This window comes from Sparus aurata, chromosome 15, assembly GCF_900880675.1.
Source record: "Sparus aurata chromosome 15, fSpaAur1.1, whole genome shotgun sequence".
Taxonomy (NCBI): Eukaryota; Metazoa; Chordata; class Actinopteri; order Spariformes; family Sparidae; genus Sparus; species Sparus aurata.
Genome location: NC_044201.1, coordinates 25,850,507 through 25,877,329, shown reverse-complemented (window position 1 = coordinate 25,877,329; position 26,823 = coordinate 25,850,507). Strand labels below are relative to the sequence as shown.

General features: G+C 44.4%; 1 pseudogene; it reads right to left on the bottom strand.

Moving 5' to 3' along the window:
• Positions 1-273: 273 nt before the first annotated feature.
• On the bottom strand, positions 274-26,823 carry LOC115596943 (sprouty-related, EVH1 domain-containing protein 2-like; annotated as a pseudogene).

Below are 26,823 nucleotides of genomic sequence, written 5' to 3'. Positions count from 1 at the left end.
GTCGGACAGACTCACATCACAGGAGGGAAGTTGTCTCCTTTTATTGACGACTGTTTTTATTATTTTTTACTTCGTCTCCATTCACAGAAATCCTTTTCTCTCATTTCGTCCATCTGATGAGCTGAAACTGATGCACTGACTTGGTGAGCTGATAAAAATAGAGGAACACGGAGGTAAACGGTATCACACGCAGCAGAGAGGAAGTGATTTACAGTCGATATTTAAAAGGGAAGCACCTTCAGTGTGAGAGTCAAATCAAGCAGCAGACTCGCGTGTGGTTTCACTGTTTTCTCTCGTTTTATTGGAGGCGGAAGGTAAGACACACATTTCACTTTAGTTTTCTCACAGACCTGACCCACCCTTCAGTATCTACAAAGTACTTCCTGTTCCTTCTCGAAAGCAAGAGCTACATCCATCGTACATGTTAGAAACAGTTATTTTAAAAAAAACAAAAATAGAAATAAAAATGTACAACATACACTTGATATATATAATATAATTTTTGCTCTTTTTTTTTTACAGAGGTAAAAATACTAAGCGTAAAAAATGGGTCTAATTCATTACAGGGAGTCTTTAAATTTTTTTTTAATCAATTTTAAATACACAAGGAGATAAAGAGGATGCGTTCAGGCACTTGTAAAATGGCTCTGACATGTGAGAACACACTCAAACACCAGACAACGAGAAAAAGATTTGACGCCGACTCACACACACACACACACACACGCGCGTGCACGCACAGTCTTTCCAATCTGATTGGCCCCCGTCCCCGATACATCACATCATCAAAAAGGATCCGATTATAATAGATCAGTGTTAGTATGTGATAGCATATTCAGCCGATCTAAGTCGCTTCGGATCAAGGAGCAGGAGGAGAGGGGAAAGGGATGTGGGATAAACACACACACACACACACACACACACACACACACACACACGCACACACACCAAGGACGTACTGGGACAGAAGACAGGATGTATGAAACAGACACAACCAGGGAAGGAAGAAGGACATCCTCAGGCATTCTGCATTTCAACTACAGTTAGTGACATTTCCTTGGCAAAACAATCGGGGATGGATGTTTGTCTCCGGGATTTCGGCTGTTTTTCAGACTCCCGTTTCTTTTCCAAAGGGACCTCACTGATGTCCTGCTTTTTGTTTCTTTTGTACTTCTAAAAAAGCTCATTGTGTTACCGGTCACATCCCCAACGCTGCCATCAAACCAGGCTTAGACGAGAACAAAAAAAAAAGCACCCGAGCAGTCGTCGGTTTAGTGTTGTGCTGTCAGTGTGGGGGCGTGATTGGCTGGCTCGAGTGTCACTTAAACGCCAGGTGACACGGGCAGGAAAGGACAGCGGTTTTTGTTTTCCTCCCTCGCCGGATGTTTGTACATCGACACACCCAGTGTGACCTCAATGACCAAACAGTTTCTTTCTCATTAAAGGACACGTTCACCCAAAAATGAACACTCAGTCACCATTTAATTATTCCCATGCCGACAGAAAGACCGGTGAAGTTTCATACTGCTTTTTTTTGAGTTTCTGGCTGGAGATTTGTCTCAAAACATGTAAAAGCAACTGAAATAAAACTTAAAATGGCTTCATACTGGTGTACCACTTCAGGAGGGGTTTTGAAATAAGTAATCTAAAAGTTTTTTAGGAGAATTCTGCGACACTGTTTTGCCGTCGAGCTCCAGAAATGTTTTGTGGACTACGAAAACTTCACCCGACTTTTCCATCGACAGGCGGGTCGGTAAATAACGACTGAATTAATTCAACCGAGCTGTTGTCGAACATCTGGTGTTATTCTTTGTGGGCATGATGATGCACCAAATCTGGCACGGAGGGAATAAGATGCTGTAGGACGGAGGAATAGAGCACGCCAGTCACAAACTAGAAATAAAAACTGTGGTCTCCGCAAGTTTTCTCTCATGTTAATGTCCGAGTTTGTTATATAGTTTGACACTTTGGGAAATACTCCTGTTAAAAAGTAAAGACAAACATTTTCTAGAGACCAGAAGAGATTCCAGGAAGTCACTGCATCCGGACAAGAAACAATCCAGCACAAAACCCCACGAAAACCGCAACATGTCTTTTCTTTTTAACACTTCTTTTTTTTTTAAACAAAGATCTTAAACAAGTTAGTTAATGAGCTGTGGAAGTGCTGGTCGGCGGATTCTGCTACCTCTGGAAGGAGCCAGGCTAGCTTTGTGAATGCTAAGCTAAGCTAACTGCCTGCTGGCTCGAGGTTAGCTTCATATTTTAAATGCACAAACATGACTGTAGTATCGATCTTCTAGTCCCTTTGCAAAAAAAGCAAAGTATTTCCCAAAATGTCTCCTCTCGACAAACATGCAGGCTTCGCTTTTACAAATAATTGTGAAATCAGACTCACTACACTGACGTAGTGACGTTGTACGCGTTACAAAATCATAGATGATTATATGTTTCTTGCAGAAAAAAAGTCTTCATACTAATTTTCACTATAGCAACAAGATTTGAACACCTATATATGTTTTTAAGAAGCGTGTTTTTGTGTGTTTGGGTCACATGATCGAACAGTTTCCACATATGTGACCGGCGCGCTCCGCTGGAGAGGGGGGTCGGCTCAAAGAGGGGAGCTGATTGTACATCGCAAACAAACTAGAGTCCTTAGTTTAAACACTTGACGTGAGTTATTTTCTTTACAAAAATAGTTTAAACTAAGTTTAGAAGAGTGTGTGTTGAGGCTGATTGCTTCGGAGCCGTAACCGCGCTCACACGTTACATTATCGCAGACATTTTCAGAGGGACGGGGGGGGCGACGTTAGGAGTTAGAAACATTTTAAGGCATAACGGGCTCCGACGTTAACGGTACTTGTGATTGATTTTTTTCAGTCCTTAAATGAGGAAATCAGAGCCTTAAACTTTCACACCCCTTCGAGCGCATGTTAAGTAAAATACAATCTCCCAAAAAAACTGACTGGGATTCTGGATGGGTTCCTGCTCCAGGCGGTAGTTTAGGCACTGTTTGAAAAAACGTGAAGAGGAGCCGGGAGACGAGGTGCTCGAGCGCCGCCTCATCGGGTGAGTAAATCGCGGCCCAGCGCGGCCCTGTTTGCTGGTAGGTTAACTCAGTGAGAAAATAAATAGGATAAAAACACGAATCTTTGGGATATTAGAAGAAGATTAAGGTGAGTACCACGTTTGTTTCAGTGAACAAAGAAGATGTCGATGCTGGAGAGCTATGTGGACTATATACATTAGCTTTACTATGAGCTGCAGTACAGACAACAAAAGACCTCGGCGCACATTGTAGGCATGCACATATACCATCCACACACACACACACACACACACACACACACACACACACTTGTCGCACACACACACACACGCAGAGAGGTGTAGTGTCTGATTTCTCTTGTAGCTGGAGTCGAGCTGAGCGGGCCTGATATTGGAATATAAACAAAATGGCCGCGCGTACAACAAAGGAGAGAGAGAAAAAAAAATAGAACAGAGGAACAATTTCAAGTTCTTTGACGCCGAGTCAGTGTACAAAGTATAAAGTACCTGCATATGTGATACATGACATATAGGTCAGCTATAAAAAAAAAAGGCCCCCTGAAAAAGAGTGCTCTCTCACTAGAAACAGAGCATGAAATGGCCACGTGGAGAGCTGAGAGAACTGTCTGCCGTAAGGGGGAGCTTATCTTCCCAGGCCGTTCAGAAAATGCACCAACTGTTTTTTTTTTTTTGGCTTATTTCAGTGTCTGGAATTTGTAGAGAAACCCAGAGAAACCAAGGCAAGAGAGCGAGCAGCCGCGACCACATGTCCCCTCTGTGTGTTTCCCCATCCTTCCCTTTCCCTGTGCTTGCGTTGGGTTTAGGTTTTTTTTTGCCGTTTTCCTCCGAGAGGTTTTTTTCCGAACGCGGCCGCTCAGCTCGCGGCCTTGTGTCGGCCCCCGCAGCAGCCGCACCTGAGCCCTGCCCGGTGGCAAGCGTGGAGAGGCGGGTAGAGGCAGAGGCACGGCGCCACCAGAGACAGGCCGAGCAGAGCTAACCAGCGCGAGCCGAGTCGGCCTCCCCCGCTGCCCTCGCCCCCGTCACAGGAGCAGGGGTCTGAGTAGTCCCCCTCTGGGTCTGACATGCAGTGGTAGAGCATGGTGTCTGCCAGCCACATGCAGCTGACCCGCTGGATGCACACCCGCACGGGGTCCGGCGCATCCTGGCACCGGCCTCTCCTGTTGTCGGAGATGTAAAAGGCCTCCCCGCAGTGCTCGCATTGAGCGCGCTCCACCCCGTCCTCCTTCCGCCCCTTCCCCCCGTTGGTGGACGGGGAGGAACGGGGGAGGAAGGAGTGGGGCTGGGAGGAGACCACAGAGGAGAAGCCTTGGCGATACGAGCCGCCGTGGCCCTTATTTACCAAGGGTCCAAGGGCAGGGGTCAGAGTCTGAGGGCGACAGGGCTGGCCCCAAGGGGTAGGTGTAGTCGTGCTTCTGCGCCTCCGTCTTGTCAAAGTGGACGTAGGACTCACTGTCGTCCATTTGGATGAACTTGTCCCGCACAGTGGCGTGGCGGTAGTCCTCGTAGCCCGTGAGCCAGGGGCGATCTGACATGCGTCCATGAAGGCGCTCGGTAGTTCGCTCCCAGCTGCGCTCTCGAGGGTTGATGCGGACGATTTCCTCGTCTTCCTGGAAGGTGACATGGCGGGGAAGCCGAGACAATGGCTGAGGAGAAAGACAGAAGGAAACTTGTAACCAAATACAGTTTGTTCAGCTTTATTTTAAAAAATCATGACAAAATCATGAAAACGGTTTCATCAGAAGTTTAACCAGAATATGCCGTCTTGGAAGGAACACCTGGTCCTTTGCGCTCTTGCTGTGATATAACTAGACGTTCTTGGTCTCACCTGGTCCATGAAGTAGTGGTCTGAGAGCCGGTAGGGGTCGTGGAGGTCGTGGCGATGTCCCAGCATGCACTTGTGTCTCTGCGGAAGGGGCGAGGACTCGAGCGGCTGCAGGGAGCTCTCCAGTTTCTGGGAGGAGTTGGATGAGCTGTCTGTGGTGTTCTGAGGGGACAAACAAACACAGGATGCGGGCTGAAAGCTGCACTCTGATTGGATACGGCAAACAAATTGTTAGTGCGAGAGGACGCCATGATTGGACAAACAAAAACAGGAAGCGTCGGCGCAGCTCTGATTGGGAAAAACAGGAAGCGGGAGCTCGCTGCGGATCACTTTGTGTTGGTCCGACTTTGAAAGCGACATCTGACCGAAAACATCAGCAACAGTCACTCAGACAAACATTACAACTATGTAACCTGGTTGTCGCGTTTATTTAGAACATTTCTGATAAATGAGGTTACCGTGGAGACGCAAGAGTCGAGTGATGTCAGTGCAGGTGGGATTTATTTCACTCTGGAAACTCAGAATTCCCAAATTAATTGGAAAATAAGTTCTTTACACAAATTATTCACTTCAGCCTCTAAGCTAAAAGGTTTAGGTTGCTAAAAAATGGATGCACGAGTTCGGCTGTGCGCCGAGGGTGTAAATATTGTCTTTTCAAATCAAATTTGGGATCTAAGTGTTCCCATAGACTTGGATCATGCCGGGACAGGTCACATGGAGCCATTTTATGTTTTATTTTTTACATTTCAAAACAAGTCCCCATCTATATCAGTTGTTGAGGAGCTCCAGAAATGTTTTGTGGACCACGAAACTTCACTCCAATTTCCATCCGCATGAGGGCGAGTAGATAAAGACTAACTTTTTTTTTGGTGAACTTACCCTTTAAATTCTACCAATTGTTTCAGCACTGCAACAAATAAAACAACAAAAACAGCACCTGCACCTGTTACACACACCTGAACACAGACTACTGTTGGTGTCGGAGCGACTTGTTATGAGGAAGCCGGCGTTCAGTTTTCCCAGTATCACCTCTTGTGGCCTCTCCTCCTCCTCAACAACCTGTCCTCCTTCCCTCAATCTCACTTCTACACATTCCACCTTTCCTTCTCTCTTCTCCACCGCTGTGTGTGTGTGTGTGTGTGTGTTTCTGTGTGTGAACAGTATCCTGTCCCCTTTCCGCTAAAGGCTGTCAGGGCTCGACTCCAAGTCAAACCTTGGCCAGACATTAGACAGTCGGGGCCGCTGCCGTTGTAGCGCTCAGACAGGCAGATTTCAGACAGGCACAGAGGAGGGCAGCCTGCAGTGTGCCAGCTGACAGGCCGGTCGTGAGGACTCCTGTCTCATTGTGTGTCATGGACAGAGATATTCACGGTGTGTTTGGCCTAAAGAAGGAAGGCTGCAGGTGTTTTTGTGCGAGAAGAATCAAAGCCGAGCAGAAAATCAATTTAGAAAGACATATTCATATTCTGTCTTTGCTCATTCTGTCGCCTTCCTGCGCTGAAATAAAGTTAAGTTTCCAAAAATCACTCTCTGCATTTCTTTCATTTGCTCCGAGTCCCACACGGCCAGTCACCATAGAAACGTGTATCAAAGGTTAACAAGCTCCTCCGTCACTGAAAAAAAGTTTTTACGTGGTCATTTTCTGCCAGCAGTTTCAGATTTATGTGCCTCCTTTTTTTTTTGCAGATGTGATTTCATTCCACGAAAAAAAAAAAAAAGAACAATTCCACCTGACGAGCCCCCCAAAAAAGATTTGATTCCAGTTATTTGATTGTTCTCATTCCGCTTCGACATGTGTTGGAAAAGACTAAAAGAAATGAAATCTGTTTCTGAGTTTGAACATTATTGGAAACACTTCTGACGATTTAAGTACAAAACTCAACTAAATATATAACAGAGGGCCTCGTTTTTAATGCAGCTTTAAAGCAGAAATGTTACGTATTATATCTTAAAGGGTTTAATAAAGGGGATTTAAAATGTTTCCTGAATGTTTACTCCAAATTTAAAATTTGAGCTCGCGGTGAATCTACAAGAAAAGTCATCTTACTCAGTAGGATTAATCATCTGGGGACCATCAGTGACGACATTTCTAGGCGTTCGATCCAAAATTCATGGAAAAATTCCAGTCTTGACCAAAGTGGTGACCTGACAAGGCAATGTGACAAAAAGCATCCACCAAAAAAGAGCATAACCCAACGGAACAAGGGCCCTGACGATGATTGCAACCGTCCTTTGGGTCTGTGGGAACCTCTCAAATTGAAAACCAACAGAGTTCCCTGCAGTGAGTCATGACACATGAGTCACTGTCAGATAACATATCACTCCGGAAGTCCCTCAGCCTTTCTTAAACTTACTGAAACTGACAAATTCTCACTTCGCGTGTCAAAACCTGGCACTCCAACGGGCCTAAAACCAACGCTACAGATTATATGCCAGAGGTATATGACCCAGATCTGCTGTGTGTGTGTGTGTGTGTGTGTGTCTGTCTGCTGAAGCTATCCCTATTATATCCTGCTCCCCACATGGATACCGCCATGCAGAGAATTTCCCCCAGCTTTCTTACAAAGCCCTCAGAGCAGCCGGCCAAAAATAACATAACATGCTGCCTCCGCTCCGGCCCCGCCCCCCTGGAGAAGACATTACTGGAGGGGGGGGGGGGGGGGGGGGGGGGGGAGAGAGGAGCTGATACGGTTTAAAACCAGTCTGACTCTGGCCTCCACCACGGCTGCAACTAATTCAAAACACAGACCAGACTCCTCTGCTGCGAGCTGGAGCTGCACAAGAGGACAGAGAGGAGTTGAGGGGGAGAGTTTGTATTTCTGGACATCCTCGCTCTATATATTCTCGGCTCAAGGCTGGACAGAGGGCATTTCAAGTTATTTTCTGACACAAAACATGTCCCGACTCAAAGCTCGGGAGGATTCATCCTTCAACAGGCCCGTCTCGCTCTCCTGGGATGAGCCCAGAATTGCTTCAATAGCTTTCACTCCCCCTGTTGTGAATGAGCCAAAATAGAGACAGAGCGAGGAGACGTGCTGAAGGGAGGGACAGAGGAAGGGTTGGGTTAAGTTTAGGTTTGGCGAACGAGGAATAATTTAGGGAAGTATGTCCATCCTAGCTCTCCCCCAGCTCTCCCACCGTCCTCCCCGGTCCTCCCACTCCACCCCACCTCCCCAAAGGCTGTAAATCTGCTGCAGCATTTCCCTCTGTCCACGGCTGGCCGCATCGCAAACTCTGCCGCCACCGCTAACTTTAGGAAAGGTCATTAACACAGGGTAAGCAAGCGGTACCGCGTATCCCATAATTATTAACCTATGAATTTTTTCTGCCATTAGTGATGTTACGTTTGACAAGGCCGATGGTTGTTGACATGATGAGGCTTGTCTTGACATCACACCGTTCACCAAGAGCATTTTCTGTATTTATGAACAACAAAATATGACAGAAAACCATTTTTGGGAACAAATTATTTGTACTTCCGAGTTTTAGTTTGAGAGGGGATTATGAGCTGTACTGCAACCAGCCACAAGGGGGCGATTGCAAAGTTCACCAAGCCCTCAACTGGAAGTTAGTCGGCTCAGTTTGCGGAAGTCTGTAGTGTGCACGCTCAATGGACCCCATAATGCAGAAGATCCAGGTATGTTTACACCCTGGAAGTGGAGGTTTTTTAGCTTCATGCGTCCACTGAGCAGCTTTTTATAGGAATAGGACGGGACTCTGCCTGAGTAGCCGTTCGAGGTCCCCAGTCAGTGAAAATCTGAGTTCTGATCTGATTTGATGTGTCCTGAAGACTTGACCCGAAACAACCCATACTGATAGATTGGACCCTTTCCCATTTTCCCATCTACTGTAATTCATGACATGATTGGGAGCAGATGATTAACGCATTGAAAGAGAGGAATTTACATTGGAAAATCACCAGTCTGCACCAACCTTTGCCTTCTTTGTGGGGACCAGTTGAATGAATAGATCTCCTTTCACTGACAAAACCAATCCTGTCCAAGTTCAAGAGAGTTTCAATGTTGGTAAATTAGAAAAATGAAGGCTAACTCATTTGTTCAAAATCTTCTCCTCAGCTGTACTAAAGTTGAGCAGCTGAGAGTCTTATTTGTGTGAATATAGCAGCTTTTTGAGTCACAATACCGAGAGAAGTTTCCTCGGATTTATTGCCCTGAAAGCTTCTACTTTCCTGAAAACCCGACGCTCCATTTTCAGGGATTGCTCCGCCCTCCCTCCACCACCCCTCCTCGTGTGTTTGTATGCGTCTCTGTGGTGGCTGTACACTCCCAGCAGAGCACCTATTAGTCTTGGCCCTTACAGACAGCTCGAGTCAAAGATGAACCACGAGGCACTTCCTCTCGTAAATCACCGGCCCTGCACTAAGCTGGGAAACAGCTGCTAGCTGCTAGTTTGGTGGCGACTCTCTTTTTTCGACTGGGAGGGTGGAGAGGGTGGGGGTCAGCAGGAGAGAGCGAGGTGGTGGGATACAGGAAGTGACCCCGTGACCCTGCCTGCTGCTCCTGGTGTCAGGTTGCAGCGTGGGGGGAGGGGGTCCTTCATACTAACTTAAGGTAGAGAGGCCTTGACACACAAACAACACACACATACTTCATGTGCTGTGGCAGGTATACGTGACAGGGAGGGGATACTGAGTGGAGTTTAAATACTTTCTGCTGGATGGAGGAAACAAAGTCTTGAGAGTTGATCAGTGTGAACTGGCAACTTTTACTTCAGCGCCTACTAGGAGTACTTCCTTTTAAAAGACGGATCCTGTACATGTTTAGATGCAGACTGGAGATGTTGAAGACGGACAGGAAGAAACTGAACGACCGTCCAGAACCAAAACAGCCTCGTGTTAAAACAAGGCAGAGGCTGTTAGTTGTTCAACGTTAACGGGCAGACAGGAACTCTGATCCAAGAAGTTTGTGTGTTTGTGAGTTGTGCATATGCAACGAAGGCAGCCTGTTGCATCTACTGTCTTATCTTTTATCCAAAAAGTTGCACCCTAACCCGAAACCCTTGTTTTGATAAAGCAGCGTTAACCCATCATTTTCACACCACTGTCGCTAATAAGACTAATAAAGTTGAAATGGTGCTTGCAAAGAAGCAAATCTGCCTTTTGAGCTTTCCGGCCAGATCTGCTCATTTAAACAAAAAGCTGCTGACTTGTGCCAACAGCACGGGACAACCCGCAAAAAAACTAGGGAAACATGTCTGAAAATGAACTACTCTTGACACACAAGTCCTTGACACTACTGTTACACCTTATTTTGTTTGAAGATAACACATAAATGAGGATTTGTGGCTGTAACAATGGGCTAACTTGCTGAATTAAACGACTAGATCGACCTCTATAAACCATTTTGCATGTAGGAAACAGTAAAGCTTACTGTAAAGACGTCGTCGTCACCCAGCTCGCCCTCGTTCTGGAGTGCTGTGGAGGAGGTGGTGGAGCCTACACAGAAGAAAACAGGAGCAGGCTTTAATTCAAGGATCCAACACTTACCGGATGATGCATGTGTGAGGGTAACCCTGAAGCTCATCCACTGGCGGTGAACAGGAGATGGACTTTGTGGGCACGTTAACAGAAGCCGAGGAGGCAGTACAACGATACGGGAACATCTTGGCGTCCCATCTGTCATCACTCATCGAGTTTAAGGCTCAAATTATCTCAAACTCTTTCAACATTAACTGTACACGTTTGGAAAGACATGGACAGTGTTTTAATCGTCACTTCTACCCCGGACAAGGCTTAAAAAGTCAGCTGCATCTGGTCCACTGCGACTTTGTTACCCCTGACTTATCTACAACCGCTCCTAGTTCCACTGTGGCTCAGCGTACCTTCAGCCAGGTCCTCGATGGCTTTCCGTACCCCCCTGTCGAACGCTCTGGCGTCAGCTGGACTCTGGAAGGACAGCCCACACTTCCTGTCCTCCACTTTCCAATGGTGAAATGTGGGCGTCGCTATGGTGTACACAAGGTCCTTCCTCAGCGGACAGTCCAGGATCACCTGTTTTATCCGACACACGTCAGCCATATTTAACACAACTCATCCTTAACTCTCCTCAACTTTGACATTTTGTGGTTGTTTGTATTTTACCTGTTTGTCCCGCAGCCGCTCACCGCGGATGAGGAACTGGGAATAGCTGGAGGCCGGCACGGGGGCCAGCTCTGGTGGCAGGAGGCGGCACACGCCGACCCGGCTCAGAGCTCCCCCGTCCTGGGCCAGCCAGCCCCCACTCGAGTCGTCCCGCGTCATCACCACCGCTTTCACACGCACGATGTAGCTGTCACTGGAGAGAGAGAGGGGAAGAATTATTGGAATGACAACTGACATTGTTATAAAACAACCATACAGTTTGACAGTGAAAGCAGCTTATTATGACACATCGTTAGGCGGTGACCTCTGGTGGCAGCAGTAAGTATTATGGCAGCAAAGGAGGAAGTCAGGTGAAGTAGTTTGAAGAGCAACAAGTCTGAGAAAATGTTACTAAGGGTGTGTGTTTAATGATCGCAGAAGAAAACACTGTTGAGATAGAGAACATCTTTAGGGAAAGACTCCCTCTCCACTAAATCAATGATGTGAATTTTGGATAATAAACCAGCAGGTCCGAAAGCAGGCGCTCACATGAAAATACCTCTGACACTTTAACATGACGACATGTTTTCTGGGAAAAAACATCAAATGAGCAAAGTTCACGGTGGGTTTTGGACATTTTCTGTATCCGGTGGAACAACTGATCACATGATCTTCCGCATTCAACGATTCTGTTACCACTATTTTCATTTTCATTGTCTGCTTGATAAATTCTTGGCGCTACCATATCTCAACACGCCACCAGAACAAATTCCTTGACGTTTGTTTTTGTCAACGAGATGCTGTATCTCTTTCATTTCCATGTAACTCTACTTCAAATTACTTTGCAATCGATTACCTCTTCAAGAGAACTGTGAGTGACGCCTGTGAACATTTCAGCTGATAATGAAAGCATTCAGAAGAGCACAGGAGGTTTCAATCATCGCAGAGGAACACAGCAACCTCAGCAAACACGTTTGGTTACAGAAAATTGTCCTGATGCAGACGCTTAGCTTGCATTTCATTGCTTGCCCAATCAGCTAAATTGATGATTCTTATTTTGCCGTTTGGCTTGTATCAGGTGTCACGTGCAGACAAACAACCACCAAAGAAAATGTAGAGAAATATAGACATAGTCTGCCGGTTCTTGGTAACTCTGCCTATAAACAAACAATATAACAAAGAATGGCATTCAAGCCTCAGAACTAAAAATCCTACCATTACATCCTGACCTCTACATGTCAAAAATGACTCTCCTGAAGTCTTAATTCTTCTGGCAGCAGTCTCACAGCGAGTTAATGCCACAGCAGTTTATTATAGAGCTGGAATCACACAGTGGCAGAATGTTTGAGGGCGTCTCAAGTCACGACTTCGCCCGGTCCTCGCTGCGCTGCGGTGGGAGGTGTTGCACCGGGACGAGTCAGACAGAAAACACAACACAAAGCTACATTACATTAAAGTCAGTGTGTGTGTGTCTTTTCATGCTTTTTTCTCAAGAGAAATCATTCAATAAATTAAATTCTTTCACTAAAAATGTAATCAATGACAATTTTAAAAACTGATTCAAAATGTCCAGCAATGTGGTGCGTCCAAATGCATTCAATGTTGTGATATCAAATGATAACAATACAGGCTTATTATAATATATTGTTGAATTTGGATATGATTTGGAGAATAAAAAAACAGGTGTACATGAAAGGTAAAGAAACCTGTATCTACTGTGTCGTGTGTTAATATTAAGAAAAGGGTTTCTTCTTCCTGCTCCTGTTTTGTTCTCGTAATGTGTTAAAGTCTTGTGGGGAAAGAACTGTATGCTTTGTCTTGTACAATTGTTCTTTTGAAAATCATCCACTTAAATGACCAAATATGAATTAATAAATTAAATTACTCATGAGACAACGATGAGTCATACTCAGCATGGGTTACCATCTCTGCAAAACATTTCCCTCGGTTAACCCTGCAGCTATATTTGTAAAAATGTTCCTTCCAGTGGTCTAGTATATAATAATATTATATAAGATTAACTGTGATGTGCCGGTTTTAATTCCTACATCCCTACACTCACTATGGGATAAAGGAAAAACATCCAAATAATGACATCTATAAGCTGGGATGGCCCTTATTTCAACAAGATGCATGCATTACTCCCAGCGAAATTAAAGAAAAATATTGAAAAACGCCCCATTTTTCAGTATTAAATAAAGTGACAAAAATCTCTTGGATCCGCACCGAAAGTTATTGGGGTCTATTCTGGGCCGTGACCCATCTTGCATCCAAGTTTGGTGGAAATGTGTTCTGTAGTTTTTGTAAAATCCGGCACACAAACCAACTAACCAAAAAACCTGACAGGGTTGAAAAACATAAACATCCTTTGCTGAGGTAATTATATGTTCAATATCAAGAAAACGTGCGAAAATGTAAAGATTTGAAGCGTCTTCACATTAAATAATCAAGAAATAACATAAAAAACAACTAAATTCAAAATCACCTGATAAGACAGTACTGATTGTTTCCTTGTTGCAGCGTGAGTAATCTGAGGATTAGCGTCTTTTCTCTGTATTATATTGTTAAAAGTCACTACCTCAGGCTCATTTTCCACTTTTTTCTGGCGTTATATAGACTAATTATTATCACTCAGTAAAAGGAAACTCACAGATGATTTGATAATGAATATTATGATTAGGAACAGCCTAATTATCACCTAAACCTGAGGAATTGTATTCTAGCTTCACACCAGTTGGTTCGTGTACACACAGCAGATGAGGAACCTCTGCAGTCAATAGAGACGTCAGTGCTTCTAACATGAGACGACACAATGGAGTCTGAATGGTAAAATACAAGACATTCTCAAGCATTAGCATGACAGCCACCACCCTCACAGGGACACAATGAACACAGTCAATCCACATGAATGATCTGACAATAACAGGATGTACCTCTGTGTATTGCATCGATGCTGCGCTGTGTGTTCGTACGCGCGCGTGTGTGTGTGTGTGTGTGTGTGTGTGTGGGAGAGGGTTGAAGAGAGGGAGAAAGAGAAACATGGAAAGAGGGAGGGAGGGAGGAAGAGTGGGAGTGAATGAGAGAGGTGTTGTTATATAATTAGCCTACAGACAGTCCCAGGGATTTGATGTACACACACACACACACACACACACACACACACACACACACACACACACAGGTGGCAGAACTGGTTCACCAGCTCCCACCCACACACATTCATAAAAGTGACTGAATGACAGACTGACTGACTGGGTGACAGCAGACAAACAGCTCGTACTGGAAAGCAACTACAGATTCACCCACAAGGTGTGCACTTTTATGTAAACACACACACACGGGCGCACACACACTTAAAATGAACGCTTCCTCTGAATCCGCCTTTCTCTAGTAAAGACCTTTCCATTGAAATATGAATTACGTTTCCTCTGTTACAGTATTGAAGACAGACAAAACCTGCCTAACAAAGTATTAAAACTGATTTTCGGCCTTAAGAAAACAACTTGTTATTAGCTAACTGAAGCTGTTGTGGCACAGAACGTAGGCAGGTAGGATTTTATTTGACATGTCAAACCGCAGCGGGTGGAGGCAAACAGTCATTCAGGTTTTGCCACGTGGGAAACTTGAATGGCAACAAAGGAAATAATAGACGCTCGAAATAGCAACGTTCTATTTATATTTCTATCACTTTCGTCGCCTCGGAGGGTCTGGGTAGCAAACTAGCTCGCTAGCTTGAGTATAAAAGGTCAGCTGGATGTCTGGTAACCAGCTTTTTCAAATAACTGAGTAAGATTATTTCATGTAACTACTGTCGGATGTTGGTTGTCACGTTAAGAGCGGTTGAAGTTTACATGCTGCCATGCCGGATTTTTCTGGTTAGCTCTCTTGATCGGTGTTGCCAGATTGGTTGGATGCATTCCAGCCTAATAACACCTCATGATCCACCCAAATGTTCAGGACAATAAACAACACTAATGAATTCATCAACAATGGCAAACGCATTATAACAAGTTATCAAAATAAATCACCCTGGTCTTGAAATAATCTCACTGGCCTCCTTGTGTGCTGTATATATTTTCTTTGGACGATGTTGGCATTAGTCAGGTTTGCTAAGCACTCTGCCTTATCTGACAACAAATACTGTAATTAGAAGAGTGTTGACTACTGAGCAGACGTTGAGTTCCTGTTGGAAGTCGTAGTTTGTATGTAGGTTTCGGTGCTTGTGAAGAGCCGAATACTCATTTCATTTCCAATTTCTGCCCCTCAGAGGTTACGAGGGGTTGTCGTTGAAATCTCCCTTCGTGACATGGGACAAACCTTTCAGACCCTCATAGGGCAGAAGTTGGAGTCTTTGATGGCGTTTATGTAAAGAGACGCAATCGGACATTTCGTATATGTTGTCTTCCGCTGTGGAGATTTCACTTTTTGTTACTATGGCAATCTTACTATTATCACAATGTGATTTGCCATGTCTGATGGAGACAGAAAAGCATGGCCGGTCTGAGAGATCCATAACTTCACGCTAACAATGGAGTCATCAAATAATAATTTAAAAAAAAGCTTTATTACCTGGTTACTCTTTTTAGGAATAGTTAATCCTACCCTGCCAGTCTGCCTGACATCCAGAAACGTACTCAGCGTAAAGATGGCGTACAAAGAGCGAGACGAAGCTACATCTTTGTACACTTTGTATATGGTGTACATTATAATTACACAAACTAGATGCACAATGGCGCTCTTGCTTGCAGTGATTTCAGAGGAAAGACACTGCAGCCGCCGTCCGTCTACTTCCGGCTCACGGCCCCAGGAAAAAAATCTCGAGCCTGTGCAGAACGTAAAACCCGATCCGATCTGATGGAACGTATACATGCACGAATAATGCGACTATCAATTGAATAATCTAGGTGTTTTCGGTCCGATTTTAGTCAGACTAAGGTGTATACATGCATCTTAAAAATCCGATCATAGTCGGACTAACACAGTAATTCGGTTTTCTCGAGTGTCATGTAAACGCACTGAGTGCAAAACCTAATGGTATGGCTAAGTGGTGGACGCTAGGGGGTGTTTCGTAATTTGGGCGGTGATTTCTGCCTCCAGCGCAGCTCTGACACCGACAAATGTTTAAAGTGAAAATCCCAAATTGCTGCCTTCAAATCAAAGTACCGCAGCGGTTTGACATGAGTCAAACACATGTACGACACATTCACATACAGAACCGCACATCCAGTCCACCCACATACAGAAATAACACCAAATTCTCTGCTATATAAGCTCAGGCGCTTTAAGATACACGATACCGGCTATCAGCTCCCTGAGATGAACTTGTCACATTTTGGGCTGTCTTGTGACCCGTGTACAGAGCCCCGTCTGCCGACAGGCCCTATAATCTGTGGCTGGAACACACAGACAGCCACAACCAGCAGCAATGCGCTACTTTAATACACTTGGGAGTGACCACACATTCTGGCACAAATACACACAGACACACACATACATTTGGGAACTGTGAATCTAATTCTGGCCCCACGAATGCGGCACGAGGTACCGATGCTGAAAAAGGACTGTGATGCCTACTTTAAGAAAAGGTGGTAGATGCACTATTAATACTCATCTATTTGGGTGGAATTCACATACACCATCTTTACCTTTATGCAAAGTTTTTCAAACATTATGGTTGCCTCATATTTGGACACAAAAATTGTGCTTCAGGTGGTTTACAGTTGCTACAGTCTGTGCTATGTTTAAGGGCTGCACCGTCTCTGTAAGCTGGCATGAGGATGCAAAGTGTTAAAAGTGGAGGGATGACTCAGTTCAGGAGGACGATAAGGTGGAAGTCACCACCGCACTGATAAGGAAAGAGCAGGTAATGTGTCACATCCTTTTTTTTTTTTTTATTCAATATGAGCTGCTGTCATCAGGTCAAAGGTGCAGGGTGTGTCTTGCTTCCACTTCTTTACTGTAGTTGCCAGACATGTTGCACAATTTCTTTCCCCATACTGTTGCCCGTTGGTGGTCAATGACCGGTGACTGTTTTTTTTTATGTCTTTATGCCACGTTTTTTGATTTACTGCGAGCTGACTTCCTCCAAAACATGACTCACAAGCTCTTTCAGTTAGGATGGGCACAGGCCATTATAATAATGATAATAACATAGTTTGAGTGATAGCACAGCGAGTATCATGGCAATCACTCACAGAAACATATTAAACAGCCTGGTATGCAAACATACCAACGTTTCATTGACCACACTGCAGCCATCACCATCTCTTCACCCACAGATGTAAAACAGCATAGACAGGTTATGGTGCCCGATTTCCATGTTCACAGCCACTTGTATATTTTATCAGGAGGAGTGATTGATGCTTGCTACTTTGGGTACCTCTCAGTGCAAATACTGATGTCTAGCATGCTAGTTAAACGTCCCAATCGCCAGAATAAATGTTGGTGATATTCGTTTCTTCATGTTACAATTTCACATTTCTTTAGGTTCAATTTCAAAATCAAACTCTGTGCTTATGACCTGGTTAGGTTTAGGATAAATTATGTTTTGGCTAAAATAGCTGTTTTTATCACCACAAACGCGGCTGCAGATGTCCAGACTTCCTGTTATAAATATGTTTTTTGGGGGAGAAATTGTCCTGAGCTCTCTTTAAAAAATAATGATGTCACACTTACAAATGTTGAAACGCAGTCTTGAACTGTGGTCACTGGCTTGCCCGCCTTCTCATGTAAACGTGAGATGAAATGTATCATAGGAATTAAAGTATGATATGCACGACATGTAAAAATATGAACGCATCAGTGGTTTGCAGAAACGTTGACTGCCAAAATTTTATCCTGGTGACTGGGCCGGACAAAAAAACATGCTGGACACACAACACGGGTGTGTTATTGTCTTCGATACGTTGATACGGCTAATGTGTGAGGAAACCAGCAGACACAGAGCAACATAAGCAGTTCATCAGAAGTGTCTCATGTCCATGATTCACTCTTCTTTTAGCTCCATTTTGGTCTCCACCGACTCCAGAAATATTTTGCTCCAATGTTGAACAGCTAGTCAATGTTGAAAATAGTGACTAGAACAAACTAAAACATCAGGCTGAAAGATGTTAACAAGCAAGTGATGATTTAACGTAGGTTCATTATGAACTATTATTATGAACTCGTACAAACACGTAGTTATGCTAAATCTAAAATTTGGATTAAAGCTGCTTTAACAAATCGTTAAAGAGAGGAATTATTCAAGTTTTTGTTCAATGGCATTTATTTATTTGGGCTGTAATGGGAAAAAAAGTATAACAAACAGCCAGTGAAGAGTGAAATATAACCTGCAAAATGTATTAAAATTAGCCAGTTGATTGTTTCCTCTACTGTAAACAAACAATTCTATACCACATAAGCCTTTAAACTGGTCGTCTTGGTTTCTGAATTTCACACAGTTCTTGCCGCGCTGTGTTTGAAGTACCCGTTCTGTACCTTGTATTTCTGTTCCTGGCCCGCACCTTTCAAGCAAGTCCGTATCATAATGAGGAAATGAGCTGTGGGTGGAGGACACACCTGTGGCGTCTCTGCCAAGTCACTTTAGTGCTGCACTGTCAGTGAACTCTGAAGTTCCTTTTGTTAATTTTATTTGCCTGTCAGCCAACACCGCCGAATGATAACTGGAACAAATAACTTTTTACTTTCAGAGCGTGTACTGTGGGGGCTGCAGCCCACTGAGCCGGAGCCTGCAAATACCTGACGTGGTCTGTGCTTAACAATATTGCAATAAAACAGTAAAGGGGGCTGGGAAGCAGTCTGGTTATCAGGTCTGGAATCCAGCTCATGTGTGACAGATAAAAGGGCCAGTGAGGGCAGCCCAGCCATGTGTGATAAGGGCGGCTATACTTCCTCTGATAAGGCATGACTGGCCGCGCCTCTGCCTGATCAACAGAGCCACACACACACACACACACACACGGGGTCTGCCTATCTCTGTGGAGCTCCACACACGCACTCACATCTGCAACGATCAGGAAGTGGCTGAAAAAAAAGTGCCTCACGATCAGGATGATTTCATTATTGGTTGGTACTTTTGATGCACTGAATGGTGACAGTGTTCTTACAGTAGGGATAGCTGCCACGCCACATGTTCTGAAACAGTTTATTAAAAGGATACGTTCATCCAAAAATAAAAATAAAAATTCGGTCTGAAAGTTAAGGTGAGGTTTTGTAGTCCACAAAACTTTTTCTGGAGCTTTGCAGCAGAACAGCGTTGCAAATAAACAAGTGAAGCAGCTGGGGACTTGTTTTAAAGCAAACAACAAATGTCTCCATACAGCTTGTGTAGCATAATACACGTCTGTGGAAGTTCCAAGATCCAAAAGTGAAAAGAAAAGACCTTGTATACACCTTTTCTTAAAGCTGAACTGTGCATGAAGGGGGTTTCAAATCGGTTTTGGGATCTTGGAGCTTCTGGAGACTTTAATTTGTAATTGTTTTATAGCTTCATAATTCATTGACTAATTAAATCATTGATTTTAGTTGTCAATTCTCTCTCTTTGAATTTACAGTACACACTGAAAAGTTAATAAAAAATATGTACTACAGAGTTACAGCTACAGTTACTATATTTGATGCTGGGCAACTTAAAAGCTGCAGTTCTATGGAGTTTCATCTGCATTTTAGTCTATTCCTGATTTAAAATAAGTGCTGGGAAGGAAGAAAAGGAGCTGATCAAAAGCATGGGCACAAATGTGTGGGGGGGATAATAAGTTGGATTTTTGTTGCAAAAAACAGTCAATTATGACAAAATAAGGTGAATTATGTAAAAGGAATGCGTTTCATTTTGGCTTACATTCATAGTTTCATTTCAATGTGTGAATGGAACGGAGGTGAGAAACAGAAAGAGAGAGCGTCAGGGTGAAGCGAGTTCATTCACAACTATCGACAGTCGAGGCTCCTGAGGGGACGTGTGATCGGCTTTCTGTCAATCAGCCGCTCACACGGAGCGCTCACATGTCCGGGCAGCACAAGACTCGATGCTGCTGCTGAGAGTGAGTGCGACTGTGTCAGTTGACATAACAGAGAGGTCACTAATACGCAGAGGAACGTTAATGGAAAACATCCCATATCCAACTGGCCAATCGCACTGCAAGTACAGACCCATTCATGATTACGCTGTCACAGTCTCACCGTGTTCAGCTCTGCAGTGCAGGACAAAAAAACATGCCATGTGCTCGGTAACTCAAAAATATATTAAAATGAGAGAAAGCAAAGCCTCAACATAACACTGAATCACAACTAATATGTGATTAACTATCAGGATAATCAAGATACTTTGACGTGTGTATGTTCAGGCGAGTTTTGCAGCCCAAAAACATGTTGTCCTACAACACGTGGATGCCGTCATCCCTGAAGTGATTCAGCAGCATGGAAACCAAACACAAAATAAGCTGATTGGGTCTAAACCTCTTAAAAAGCGACTGAAAAGCCAACAAAGACCATTTAATAACGTCTCATATCCTCTTATTCTGCGCTAGGCTTACCGCTCAGGGTCAAATACAAGCGAGGAGGGGTTTTCTAATCTTTCTAATTTCTAATTCTCTCTGTATGTGCGATTGGCATCCGTCAAAGCGGTGGCGCCTTTGATAAGGTGTACGTCTTCGTTTACATAAACTGTCAGACGTCAAAGGTTTATCTCGTAATTGGACGGCCTGTGATGCAGCTCGAGGGCACCTAACCAACTGAAAAATTATTTGCATATCGAACACTAGGAAGTCTGTTCTCTGAGGGCTTCCCCAGTCATAATACGCTGGTACATTTAGCACTACAGGCGGCAACGTTTCCTGTCGCTATTTACGGTCTTCTTAAGGAGTACTTTTAATTTGACGCCGACATGAAAACATCCCGTTTTCAAGGAGCATTTGAAATAATTTGAGCTGTATATGATTGCAACTTTTTCAGGACAGTAAACCATTTCGTGGTGATGAGATCTGCTATAAGAGTGAGGAAACTCAAACCAGGACAGAGGAGAACTGAGACTATCTTGCGTGTTGCAGAAGTAAACTCATATATACACACACACACACACACACACACTCAAATAAATATCATGTGTTGAGAAACTTGGCACGGGTGGAAGATAAGATAAAGCATAAAAGCGTTCAGCCTTGGTTCTCATCTCTTTTGAGACAGATCAGAAACGATGATCGGCTCGAGCAGCCCGGTTACTGAGGAAGACAAAGTTCACCAAGTTCATCCACTGGAGAGCTGAAGAGAACCTGGATTGTTGTATATGTTGTACCGAGGGGAAAAAACACCCCCCGAATGAAGTGAATGAAAACTCAAGCTATTATAATCTTGGTCATCCAGTCAGCTGATGAGCAGAGATTAGTAAAAGAAAAACAGGCAAACAATCCGGGTCCATTGTTTGGTCTCTAGATATAAACAGCTCAGGCCATTATATAAAGGCTCCGGATAGCAACCAGTGATGAGCTGCTCTGTAAAACACAGGAAATACTGTGAACAAGGATCTGTTCCACATGATGTGTCTGTGAGTGTGTGTGTGTGTGTGTGTGTGTGTGTGTGTGTGTATGTGTGGAGGGGGAGTACAGAGAATAGAGAGAGCAAATGCAAAGGGTCTGCGAAGGAAGTTCATTTGTGGACATGAAGCGTGTGTCGATATTCTCTTTCTTTGTGTGCTACTTGTGATCAGTTAGCGACATTATACATTAAGCCTACCGTCCGTGCATCTTTATACATATATTCATCCACGTACATCCACTCCGACAGACTGTTTCTCTAATTAAAACGACGGGAAAGTGCTGTGCCTATTCTCTAGCTCGTCGTCTTTCTTTGCCGTTCTCTCCTTTTTGTAATTACGTGATCATTCTGCCCACAGCACAAAATAAAAGCGTGTGTAGCGCAGCTCAATAAGCCCCATTCAACTCTCACTTTCCGCGCAGTCTTATGAATAGTTACATTTACGCAGTCTTGTTGCGGCATATGCAAATGCAGCACACATACAGCACATGTTAGCTCGCCACAAATAGAGTCTGACAATAGGAAACCTTTCAGCAGCCTAAAACATCAACAGGAAATGTCGGGTTTCATGGTCAGTCACTCAGAATAATCGCTGAAGAGAAAGCCAGCAAGACCATTTTCTACACTACTAGTAACCTCGATAGAGCAGAATGCAATGTAGCGCCAACCCACGTTGCCTTTAAAGTCAGCCTCAAGGCCCCATTTTTCCCTTTACTACCATTAATCTCTCTACATACGGTTCATTCTCAACTTGCGGATGAATTCAACACATCCAGGTTCTCTGGATGGTTTGTGTTTTGGGAATATGCAGGAAATAACTCGAGCAAGATACAGGAAAAGACCGATCGAAGGAGAGCTTTTTCAAATGCATAATTTCATTTTTGGTTCGTCAAAACCTCTGTTGTGTTTTCAGCTGCCAGTCGGTTTCGCTTCTGCCATGAATATAGACATCAATAATGCAAATGTGTCACCGAGGCGTTTCAGGAGAAGCGTGTTCTGTAGGAAAAAGGAGCTCCTGTAACTAAGACCTTTCACATGAACAAGAACCTATATAAAACACTGAAGGAAATGGAAAAAAAGGAAGGAAGGAATGTGAAACCTCTTCTGTTATAACTATTATTTATTACAAGTTGTTCTGCCAATTCTGCATTGTATCGGTAATGAACTTTATCCACTGTCCCAAAAATCCACACCTGTCAAATTTATTATAGTCTCGATATGTGCGAGGAACAGAACAGTCCTGCCGAGGGAACATGCAGACCTGCTAACGCCTCGCTGCTGTGTTTGCCAGTTGATGAGTGCTTTTTGTTCGGCGATGGATTATATTTCCTGGCTACGTTGACCTTAGCTGAATGTCACCGGGCATCTTCTGTCCAATACTGACTGTGCACATGCTGACCCTGCAGCAGCAGCAGCAGCACACAACGGATCAATACATCCTCTGCTTGTGTTGTGACTCTACCGGCTGTGTGTGTGTGCAAGAAAAATATTGTAAATGTCCTCAGGAAGGACAGGGCAAAGAGGCACATCCGCTCCAATTTAGGACACAGTTACACTTTAGGATATGTAGTCAACGAAACAGAGCATGTGTGCGTGACTCACATTGCCTGCCAATTCCGATGTGTGCGTGTGACTCAATCTCAATCAATAGAAAATCCACCCCTGCTGAATACAATCATAAGAGAGGTAGTGAAATATCTCACCTTTGACACAGGCAACATAATCAGGGGAAAAGTTACACTGCTGCACCTTTTAACACGACACAAAAGGTATAAAGGTGCGTCTTTTATCTAATGACCCTCCTTAATCCCATAATGGCTTTCGTATTTGATAAGGCAACCACAATACACAAACTAGCGGATAATAACACAATACACACTTTGGCACGAAGCAGCACTGTAGCACCAGAAATACGCAAAATAATCAGCGCGAGGCATCTTACATTTATACCGAACTTTTGTGTACGATGCAAAAAGGATAACGATAAACTAACTTAAACTTGAGACGAAAATACATGTTAACATTATGTTGAGTAGACATTTATCATTATAATATTACAGTTACTCATCAATGTTTTAAAACAACACGGTTCAATAACCCTTAAAAATACTGGAAGCCAATCATATGCTTTTAGCCGTTAGCTAGCCTAGCTAAGATACATCAACAAGCAAGTAATGATAGATGATTGCAGTAAATGCATTCATAAGGCCACCAATCTGCTGCTGTTGGATGTTTTAGGACAGCCCGGTCTGGATGTTAGTCAGCCAGTGAGAATCAAGAGATACACTGGCAGCTATTCACATCCGCGTCCATTAAAGGGCTCTGTGGAACTTCTGTGTTGTGCTGGAAGCCAATAGCCAATGTATGTTAGTGTACTCCATTTCTAAGCTAACGTTAGCTCCTGGTGCTCTGCGGACGTGCAACCTCAGTCCTTAGTTGGGGTCGACTAATGTGGCATTTTCTAGGCTGATACAGATTATTAGATTTCGAGGACTGGGTGTCAAAATGTAAAACAACCTGTAAATAAATAAACAATCGCACAATTTACCCAAGTAATGTCTAGGTACAATTTTCAGGTACTTTGCTTGAGTATTTGTATTTTCTGCTACTTCATCTCCACTGCAGTAATTTGACAAATTTAGTTTATAGTCACTTTGCAGCTTCAGATTATTTTATTGTGTGTCTGCTCATATATGACCAAAAAAAGTGATTAATATATGAACATTTCTACAAATTGTTACACAGAGCCCCTTTGATACACACTTGTACTCTTGATTATAGCATTAGCATTAACTCACAAACTTGTTTGACAGATCTTTGGAAAGAAATTTGACTTGTTTGGCGTAAAATATCTACATAGTCCGAGGACAAATTGCTTTTGTTTGCTAACTTAAAGTCATTAGCCCTTAGCTAGCCCTGTTCCGTGAATACGTGGTGGGCGTGGCATGCGAAAAGACACATCGTCACCATAGAAACGCTTCCTGGCCCGGAAGTGGCGGGCAATTAAGAGTTCAGCCGTTTATTTAGAAGTTTATGACTCGGAACAGGGTCATAAAGATAATATCCACTGTCAAAGAGGAACACTGGGAACATTAAAAGAGTTTTAAAAAGACGTACACGGCAGCTCAAAGTGGAGTCAGGTTAGTTCAAACACCTGTTTAATTTACATGAAGGCAGCTAGCCCCGGATGGCGCCTCTCGTGTGTTAGCATTACATTAAGCTAACAGCCTACATGACAGACACACACTGGGGCTGGGTGTCGGCCCGTTTCTTCCCCTCCTGTCCCCGTGTGACAGACAAACAGAGTGTAGCTTAGGTACGCTAGCTCCGTTGAGCCGAGTGCGGCCAGCAGGCATGAATGGGGACGTGCTGAAGGTTAGAGGGCTTTTATGAATGAGCCGGCGTCACGCCACAGCAGCGCAAACATCCCCTACGGTGCCCTTCGCCCTTCCACCCCACCGCCGACTGAGAGATCTGCAAGGCAGGCATTCCTACCGAGCACAGCCCCGTGTAGCCTGACAAGACACAGAGAAGTTGTCCACACGGGGCTAATGGAGCTGTGAAAACGGCGCCTGCTCGTATGTGTGCACATTTTCACGTTTTTTTAAAAAAAAAAACACTATTACGATCTCTCCTTGTGCTGCTTTTTAACAACCCCCAGTGTAGATACGATTCGCACGAAGCTGCAGCTCCTTCTCGGTAAAGCTAATTTTAAGTGTCCAGCAGCCTCCATATAGGCACGAACAGGTCTGCGGGGCCTAGACACATCGCACGGCTCCGCATTAGCTTCGTTTCGCAAGACGCAACAGCCCCGATCCACCGAGTCCTGCCTGTCAACACACCAGCGGACAGACGCCAGCTGATCAGCCTCGATTCAAGGAGAAACACACGCGTATTTTTTTTTATTCAGGGCAAGTCGTCGTTTACAATCTGTATTTTTTTTTTTTATGAATGGAGCGCGGTAGGCTATGCAAATGAGGGCGATTGAGAAAGAGATGGCGGATGAGGCATATCGGATATCTCATATCCTGTGAGACTTCCCCCTTCGGTTGGAAGCAAACATACAGATGTGGCCAAATAACCTCTGTAAACGCCGCAGGCTTTTTCTTTTTTCTCTCTCTCCTTCTCTCTATCCCTTCTTTCTTACAGAACGACGCACAAACAAGAGGTGCGTGATAGCCGCTGCTGTTTGTGTGTTTATAAAAGGTGTAACTTCGGGGCGTGTTTGAGTTTCTAAGTTACGCTGCAACAGGGCCTGCTCTGCTCTCTCGCTTCAGATCCTTTCAGAAAATGTTTCCGATCCACCCACGCTTATTCCCCTCCTCCTCCTCCTACTCCTCTTCTCCTTTCTCTCTCTCTCTCTCTCTCTCTCTCTCTCTCTCTCGCCTTTCTCAAGACCCAGTCTACACCAAAAGGTGGGGGCCCTAAAAAGAAAAAGAAAACCCCTCTTCTTCTTCTTCTTACAACACTGTCAATGCATTTTTGCTTTCCAGCAGCATCGAGCACCAAATGCTCACCGAGAAAGAAAAAAAAAACATGCAGGAAAACACACATGAAAGCCAGCTTTGTGAGAGAGGAGGGGAGGGGGGGAGTTTAAGGCTGCACATTCCGCCAAGTTGCCCTGATCATCTCCAACTTGTAGGCACAGGGGTGAAGCGAAAAAAAAAAAAGACACACGGATAGGGGGGAAATCTCATAGAAGCACAGTACTTACTCGTTTGGGTGTGTTTCTTCTATCATTTTCTCGTTTCACCTCAGGTAATGTACCACGGCGGTTGCATACTTTTCGCTCGTCATTCTTTCACCGCGGCTCCTCCGATTCTGTCTCCAATTCCGCATAAATCCCCCCTGCGCCTTTGTGCGAGTGTCGGCTCTCTGGCTGAGCCTTCGCCTGGCTGATCCTCCGTCTTCTTTTTCCTCACTTTTTCTTCCCCCCCTCGGAGCCACCCAGCCTCCTTCTGGATCGCAAATGCTTCCCCTGTCCTATAACTTTAATCCCCCCATCGCCTTCAGTAGGTAACGAAGCCTATACAGACAGTTTAGTAGCCGAATCCAGCTCTTCTCTTCTCCTCGCTCCCCCCCCCCCTTCCCCAAACACACACACACACACACACGCACGCACACACACGGACACGCAAGGCACACACTCCGTTTTTAAGTCCTAAGGCGCATGTTTTCACCGACGACTCCGGTTCCAGTTGTGCGTAAAAAGCGCGTCGTCGCTGTTGTTACCGAGGGGTGGCCCCGCTAGAGCCCCATCTCTCTCTACTCCATGTTGGATTGCAGGCAGCAGCCGAGCTGCTCCAACGACGCCGGGGGAGGGAGAGGGGGG